The following is an 8,698-nucleotide window of genomic DNA, read 5'->3' as shown; positions in this document are numbered from 1 at the left end:
GAACACAGTCAGGGGTGAATTCTCAGCTAATCTCACAGGATCTCAGTTTTGGTATTAGTCATTCCGGGATGTGGAAAGAATGTTCTAGAAAATGAACCAGCAGTAATTTTATGAAAAGAATGGATGGAAATGTTTTTCCATGATACACTATGACCTATATAGAGCTAGAAAAATGCTAGGATTTCAACTGGTTCCTAACTGACAGTCCCTCAGAAGCTGTGTGAAGGAGAAAAGCAAGGAGCAGCCTTCCCCACATCCCCAGGCCAGAGAAAATGCTCTGTCCTGTGCTCCCACAGCCTACTTTACATCCCTTACCACACTCTGGTGGAACTCATGCCTTCCCATGAAAATATGAACCCTTGGAGGCAACCATATTTTATTCCTTTTCAGATCACTAGTACCTGAAACATAGTAGGTGCTCAGTAGACATTGCCTGGATGGACAGATGGCTGGATGAACTATGTATTTGCCCTTATTTGGCATGGAATACAGGGCAGGCTAGGAGATCACTCTTATTTTTTTAACTTTAAAGTAAAACCACATCATGGGGCACCTGGGTGGCTCAGTGGGTTAAGCCTCTGCCTTCGGCTCAGGTCATGATCTCAGAGTCCTGAGATCGAGCCCCACATCTAGCTCTCCGCTCCGCAGAGAGCCTGCCTCCCCTTCTGTCTCTCTGCCTACCTCTCTGCCTACTTGTGATCTCTCTCTCTGGGTCAAATAAATAAAATCTTTAAAAATTAAAATAAAATAAAACCACATCAAAGTGGGGCGCCTGGGTGGCTCAGTGGGTTAAAGCCTCTGCCTTCGGCTCAGGTCATAATCCCAGAGTCCTGGATCAAGCCCCGCATCAGGCTCTCTGCTCAGCGGGGAGCCTGCTTCCTCCTCTCTCTCTGCCTTGTGATCTCCGTCTGTCAAATAAATTAAAAAAAAAAAAAATCTTTAAATAAATCAATAAAAATTAAAAAAGGAATGAACAATTGTTATGCACTGAATATTTGTGAACCCCCCTCCAAAGTTCATGTTTTGAAGCCTTAACCCCCAGTGTGATGGTATTTGGAGATGGGGGGCCCTTGGGAGGTCATTGGGTTCAGAGGAGGTTATGAGGGTGGGGACCTGATAATGGCATTGGTGTCCTTAATAAGAAGAGACACCAGGAGTGCCTGACTGGCTCAGTCAGTATATCACGCAAGTCTTGAGTTCGAGTCCCATGCTAGGTGTAGCGATTACTAAAAAATAAGTAAGTAAACTTGTTTTAAAAAGCCAATCTTGGGGATGCCTGGGTGGCTCAGTTGTTTGAGCAGCTGCCTTCGGCTCGGGTCATGGTCCCAGCAACCTGGGATGGAGTCCCACATCGGGCTCCTTGCTCGGTGGGGAGCCTGCTTCTCCCTCTGCCTCTTCCTGCCATTCTGTCTGCCTGTGCTCGCTCTCTCTCCCTCTCTCTCTCTGATAAATAAATAAAATCTTTAAAAAAAATTAAAAAATAAAAATAAAAAGCCAATCTTGGGGGGTGCCTGAGTGGCTCAGTGGGTTAAGCCTCTGCCTTCAGCTCAGGTCATGATCTTAGGGTCCTGGGATGGAGTCCCACATTGGCCTCTCTGCTCAGCAGGGAGCCTGCCCCCCCCCCGCCTCTCTGCCTACTTGTGATCTCCCTCTCTCTCTCTCTGTCAAAGAAATAAATAAAATCTTTAAAAAAAAAAAGCAAAAAAGCTAATCTTGGAGAGCCTGGGTGGCTCAGTTGGTTAAGGATCCAACTCCTGATTTTGGCTCAGGTCATGATCTCAGGGTCATGAGATCGAGCCCCATGTCAGGCTCCACACTGAGCAGGGAGTCTGAGATTCTTACCATCTCCCTCCCTTTCTTCCCCTCCCTGCATAATCTTTCTCTTTCAAGTAAATAAATAAAATCTTTTTTTAAAAAAAACCTTTATTTTAAAAAAGCCAGCCTCAACAGTTTAAACACTACATGGTCTCATTTGTATGACATTCACAAAATAACATGATTCTGGAGGTGGAGAACAGTGTACTATTGCCAGGGGAAGGGAGTGTGTATGGCTATAAAGGGATAATCCAGAGGACCATCGTGGAGATGGGAGAGCTCAGTGTCTCGGTGGTTACACAAAGCTACAGATGTGATAGCATTACATGGAGCTACACACAGAGACACACACAACTGAGTGCTTGCAAAACTGGTAAAATCTGAGTGAGGTCTGTGCATTGCACACTTCCTCGCTTTCATTTTGTACTAGAGTTATGCAACCCCTGTGAATCTATAATATTTCAAAATTAGAAGTGTTTTTTTAAACAGAAACCAGTCAGCACTTCTGACTTGCAGCGTGGTGTTTTTCTATCTGTGAGCCCTCGCTTTGAAGTGCCTGCTTCTTAGGGCGCCTGGGTGGCTCAGTTGTTAGGCCTCTGGCTTCGGCTCCACTCAGGTCAGGATCCCAAGCTGTGGTGGGCTCCCTGCTCAGTGGGGGATGGGGGGCTGCTTCTCCCTCTCCCACTCCCTCTGCTTGTGTTCCCTCTCTGTTGTGCATCTCTCTGTCAAATAAATAAGTAAAATCTTTTTATAAATAAATAAATCTATACCTGCTTCTTACATCCTGATCTGTGAGAACTTGAGGCCGTTAAACTATATCCCTGAGCCTTCAAAGGTGTCTTTAAAGTCATAGTTCTCTTGTTACTGTTTTGTGGTGCTAACAGCAGGGGCAGATTTCGCATAAAGGCCCAGTCTCACTTCCTTTCCTCCCTGTTAGCATCATCTTCTCTCCCTGTCATCGCCTTCTTCTTTGGTAAATTCTTCTGAGGAATGTTGAATGAAGTACTTTCGGAGGATCCTGGAAGATTTAGTGTCCAGAAATGTAAACTAGTCAGCAGCGTACACGCTGAACTTTCCTTTTGTCCTTACCCCCAAAGGTTTATTGGATAATTACGCTTTTCAATTAACCTAACTTTAATAGCAGGCAGAGATCTTTCCTTGGCAGTTAATTAACCATCACAACCTCCTTGTATTATATCATGACCTCATCACAGGGACAACTGGAGAGCCGTCTTAGTCCATTCAGGCTGCTACAGATGGGTGGCTTATGGATAACATAAATGTATTTCTCACGGTGCTGGAGGCTGGCCGTGCAAGGTCAAGGCTCTGGCAGATTCGGTGTCTGGTGAGGTTCCACTTTCTGGTTCCCAGATGATCATCTTGGTGTGTCCTCACAGAGTGGAAGGGGGTTAGGAACCTCTCTGGAGTCTCTTTTATAAGGTCACTAGTCCCGTCCTGAGGTCCCAGGGCTCAGTGACCTAAGCACCCTCAATACCTAACCACCTTCCAAAGGCCATGCCTCCTAGCGTCACCACACAGGAGCACGGGGTTTCAATATAATATTGAAACATTTCTCCTACATTTGCCAGTTTGAGGGGACCCAACCCCAGCTGGCTGGGAAAGCAAAGCGAAAATAAAGGCAAGTCCCTTTAGCAGAAATGTTTCTGAAGACCCAAGAGCTGGTAGCTCTGAAAATGGGATCAGGCCCCTTCTCATTCTGCTCCTGCCTTCCTCACGGTCACTGTCACCGTTATTGCTTCCGACCAAACCACTGGTTCTCCAGTTGGGCCCTGCTGGGGAAGGACTGGAGTGAGGCAAACCACTGTTGCCTTCTCCTGCCTTCTCTTATGTCTTCTCGATGCCCTTCAGGAGCCCAAGAGAAACCAGCTGCCACAGCCCAGCTCACAGGCACTTTTGTCCCTTCTGATAACCCCTCCCCCATGCGAGGCCCCTTGGCAGTGCTGACAACAGGGCTTGTGCCACATAGGGTTCCAACCAAAGCCTTCCAAAACAAGAAAGTCTTGTTAAACCCTCTGGGATTTAACTGGTAAAAGATCAGAAATGTTTGATGTTAACATACACGGTGTCCATGAAGTCTAGAAACCTAGGTACTCTTTTTTTTCCCCCCCTGAAGATGTCCTTGATGACATTCTATCGTTTGGCCTGTTTCCAGCCTGGACGAATACCTTGTATAGTTAGCAAGGGTGTAACTCAATTACAGCATGAATGGGGCTGTTTTCAGTCTGGCTATTTATAGCATCCCCTGTGGGCTACCTGACTCCAAGCTACTCCATTTCAGGACTTCTAAGTCATAGATTCATTCATCAGGCAGACATTTTCGAGTGCCATCTGTTTCAAAACAGCATTCCAGATAGGAGGAGGGAAGCAAGTCCTGTTGATTTTCTGCCTTGGAAGGGGAACTGAGCCCTCGGACCAATTCTCTATGTCCTATTAGCTCCTCCAACGTGATCACATACTTTGTCCTTGCGAGGGGAAGGAACTGGTGAAACTGGGATCTCAAAGCCAGCTCGATGATCTGTCGTCCTGATTGCCTTAATCTGTGTAATTGTTCAACGAAGAGTGTACCGGCCTCATCATAAACAACCACGCAGGGAAAACTCACCAAGAAAGTGAGTGCTCGGGCGCCTGGGTGGCTCAGTGGATTAAGCTGCTGCCTTCGGCTCAGGTCATGATCTCAGGGTCCTGGGATCGAGTCCCGCATCGGGCTCTCTGCTCGGCAGGGAGTCTGCTTCTCTCTCTCTCTGCCTGCCTCTCTACTTGTGATTTCTCTCTGTCAAAAAAATAAATAAAATATTTAAAAAAAAAAAAAAGAAAGTGAGTGCTCTGTTAAAGTCATTTCAACAGCACGAGGAATCTCAAGCAGTGTGTGCAAATGGTCTTCTTTACTCAATTCCCTAAGCCAGTCTCTGCAAAACAACCGCACTCTTCTCTGTCTCCAGGAGGACCTAGATCTTTGAGAACGTAGAGAAATCCATAAGAGATTTAACGTATAGCAGTGAAATTGTAGAGATGGGAAGCTGCTTTTCCAGTAAGCTGTGGGACGCTGGCCCAGAGATACTTCTGGGGTTCCACCAAGGCCACCCACCAGAATGCTCCAGAGAGCTAATGTTACCTTTATTCATTCAAGAGGTTAATTTCTTTTCCTTAATTGTAGTCACTAGACTTCTAACCTAGCAAAGGGCCCAAGTGTGAGACTGAGGAAGAAATGAATTGAGGTCTAAAAGCTGAGCATGCTGGGAAATAATAATAATGCCAATTATTATTTCAAATATTTTATTTATTTATTTGACAGAGAGAGAGAGAGACAGCAAGAGCAGGAACACAAGGAGTGGAAGTGGGAGAGGGAGAAGCAGGCTTCCCGCCAAGCAGGGAGCCTGATGTAGGGCTCAATCCCAGGACCCCAGGACCATGACCCAAGCCGAAGGCAGACACCTCATCACTGAGCCACCCAGGTGCCTCTCCCTCTGTCCTCCTCATGCTCAAGCGCGCGCTCTCTCTCTCAAAATAAATAAATAAATAAATAAAATCTTAAAGAAAAAAACAACCATGACTTTATTATTCCTCAGAGTTCTGGGAGATAACCACCTCAGAGGTACAGTTCTTTCTTGAGGTTCTGAGTTTGGTTGCAGTCAGATGGTGGATAAGGCTGCACTTGGCTGAATCTTCCTCACTCACATGTCTGCACCTGGGCTGGAGTGGCTGGAAAGCAGCTGTGGGCCTCCTTACAATGCAGAAGCAGTGGGAGCATGTGGGCTTCTCGAAGCCAGCAGCGTGTCTGGCTTCCCCCAGAGCACATGATCCAGGAGTCCCAGGTGGTAGCTACCAGACTTATTAGGATCTTGCCCTGGAAGTCACACAGGGTCATTCCACCGTTTTCTTTTAGCCAAAAAGAAAGTCTCAGGGTCAGCCAGGATCCAAGGGCATGAACACCAGTGCCCTGGGGGGGCCATCTTTGGCAACGAGCTCCAAGAGCCTGGCACTACAGAGCAGATGTGCGCTTCGTTTCAAATAGCGGGTATTAAAACAGGTCTCGTAAGTAAATGGCTGGACACACATGGTGCCTTCCATCCGTATCCAATATTCCAGATACAGTCCCCAGGCTCTCTGGTGCTGACGGAGCCACTCTGCAGGCCCAGGACACTGGTGAACCCAAGTCTTCTCTACCCTCACCATTCTTTTCCCTCACTGCCATCTGTCACCTGGCCGGGCGAAGTTCAGTTCTGTCCTCTTTCACCTTGAACCTTAACTCCTAGAGCCTCTCTCTAGTACACAAGTCACTTCAGTAAAATCTTTGCCCCTTTTAATTCCACTTTCAAGCCCAAACACCCTCTCCCCACCAGACACAGCTGTTGTTAAACCGGAGTGGTTTTAGTGCTATGACTGTATTTAAAGAAAAAAGAAAGAAAGAAAGAAAAGCTTTCAGTTGTGAGGTAAAATTAGGGATAAGAATCTGCGACTTCAAGTCTGAAGCCCTTTGAGAGTTCCCAGAAGTACCTGTTAAAATCTTTTCTGAAGTGAACTGCTATTTCCCTACTTTCTAGTAAGTCTGGTTTTGTTTGTTTGTTTGTTTCTTTGTTTTTAAGGGCTAGTGCTTCAGATGAACAAAACCTGTCTTATTTTCTGTTTCTGAAATTGTTTTTCCTTCATGTTTTTATTTTTTACTTTTTAAAAATATTTATTTATTTTTTTATTTTAGAGGAGAAAGAGAGGGCAGGGGGAAGTGCAGAGGGAGAGGGAGAAGCAGGCTCCCTACTGAGCAGGGGGCCCAAAGCAGGGTCAGTCCCAGGACCCGGAGATAGTGACCTGAGCGGAAGGCAGTAGATGCTTAACCAACTGAGCCACCCAGGTTCCCCCACTTTGTGTTGTTATTTATTTATTTATCCATTTACTTATTTTTTAAGATTTTATTTATTTTACAAAGAGGGACACAGCGAGAGAGGAAGTACAAGCAGGGGGAGTGGGAGAGAGAGAAGCAGGCTTCCCGCTGAGCAGGATCCCAGAACCCTGGGATCATGACCTGAGCCGAAGGCAGACACTTAACGACTGAGCCACACAGGCGGCCTCCAATTTGTGTTTTTATTTTTTATTTTTTTTTTTTTAAAGATTTTATTTATTTATCTGTCAGAGAGAGAGAGTGAGCGAGAGCGAGCATAGGCAGACAGAATGGCAGGCAGAGTCAGAGGGAGAAGCAGGCTCCCTGCGGAGGGCAAGGAGCCCGATGTGGGACTCGATCCCAGGACCCTGGGATCATGACCTGAGCCGAAGGCAGCTGCTTAACCAACTGAGCCACCCAGGCGTCCCCAATTTGTGTTTTTAAAATATTATTGCAAAATCACATTTTGTTTCCTACTAATTTTTAATGATAAGGAACGGGCATTTCAGCCGTAGTATGAATTATATAGAATTTTGAGGTCTAGCCTAGGATTCGAATGACCACTTTAAACACTGCTCTAGTTTTCGCGGGGAAAAAGCATTCCAAGCTCCAGACCACAAACTACAAAATGGCATTTTGTGGACACGTCTTATTTGTATCTAATTCCTGCTCATTTGCTTCTTTCTTCCATGGAGTTATATCATGAACTTGGAGTTGGTTGCACTGCATTAAGGTATTGAAAAGCAAAGTTGAGGGGCGCCTGGGTGGCTCAGTGGGTTAAAGTCTCTGCCTTCAGCTCGGGTCATGATCTCGGGGTCCTGGGATCGAGCCCCACGTCAGGCTCTCTGCTCCCCAGGGAGCCTCCCCCCCTCTCTCTGCCTGCCTCTCTGCCTACTTGTGATCTCTGTCTGTCAAATAAATAAATAAAATTAAAAAAAGGAAAGAAAAGAAAAGTTGATGGGGGATTTAAGGAACATTCTGTGTTGGTTCAGGACCAAGTTGCTATGTCCATTCCATGCTATCTCTATCTGTCAAAACCTTTAGCCTTACTGTAAACCAGAGAAGGGCAGGAATTTCCCTGGAGGAACAATTTTCAATTTAAACAGAAACTGCTGGCACGTGGGTGGCTCAGTCAGTTAAGCATCTGCCTTTGGCTCAGGTCATGATCCCAGGGTCCTAGGATCAAGCCCCAGGGGCAGGCTCCCTGCTCAGCAGGAATTCTGCTTCTCCCTCTCTCTCTCTGCTGCTCCCCCTGCTTGTGCTCTCTCTCACTTTGTCTCTCAAAATAAATAAATAGAACCTTAAAAAATTGTTTTTTAAGATTTTATTTATTTGTCAGAGAGAAAGAGAGCACAAACAGGTAGAGTGGCAGGCAGAGGCAGAGAGAGAAAGAAGCAGGCTCCTGGGTGAGCAAGGAGCCGATGTGGGACTTGATCCCAGGACCCTGGGATCACGAACTGATCTGAAGGCAGTTGCTTAACCAACTGAGCCACCCAGGCATCCCAAAAACTTAAAAAATTAAAACAAACAAATAAACAAACAAACAAAAAACAGAAACTGCCAGTTAACATTAGTGGCCAGTTTGGGGACACTACTGTGGGGGTTGGTGATCTCTGGGGTCATTTTCCATATTTATCTGCTTTTTCTCAGCTGTGCCCTTCCAGCTGCTGGTATCCAAAGGCTGAGGAGATAGTGGGAACAGCTGTGACAGCAATGCCCCCCCGCCGCAGCAGGAAGGAGGGACAGTAGTAGACCCAGCCTGTTGGGGACTCTGCCACAATCCTCAGTAAAGCCCCGAGGGACAGGACTGAGACCCAAGACTAAAACCCATCCCTCCCACAGCTCCGAGTACAGTGTTCGAACATTAGGCTCCCAGGAAGCCAGCTAAGTGACTGTCAGTGCCCCAGCTGGACCAAAACAGAGATTTGCAACAGATGTTCCTTCCTTTACAAACAGAATCACCTCGGGTTAATCCTAGAGAAATTAGAA

The sequence above is a fragment of the Mustela putorius genome, unplaced genomic scaffold, assembly GCF_011764305.1.
Source record: "Mustela putorius furo isolate JIRA1106 unplaced genomic scaffold, ASM1176430v1.1 tig00003836_pilon_pilon_pilon, whole genome shotgun sequence".
In the NCBI taxonomy this organism is placed as follows: domain Eukaryota; kingdom Metazoa; phylum Chordata; class Mammalia; order Carnivora; family Mustelidae; genus Mustela; species Mustela putorius.
Note: the sequence above shows the minus strand (reverse complement) of the source record.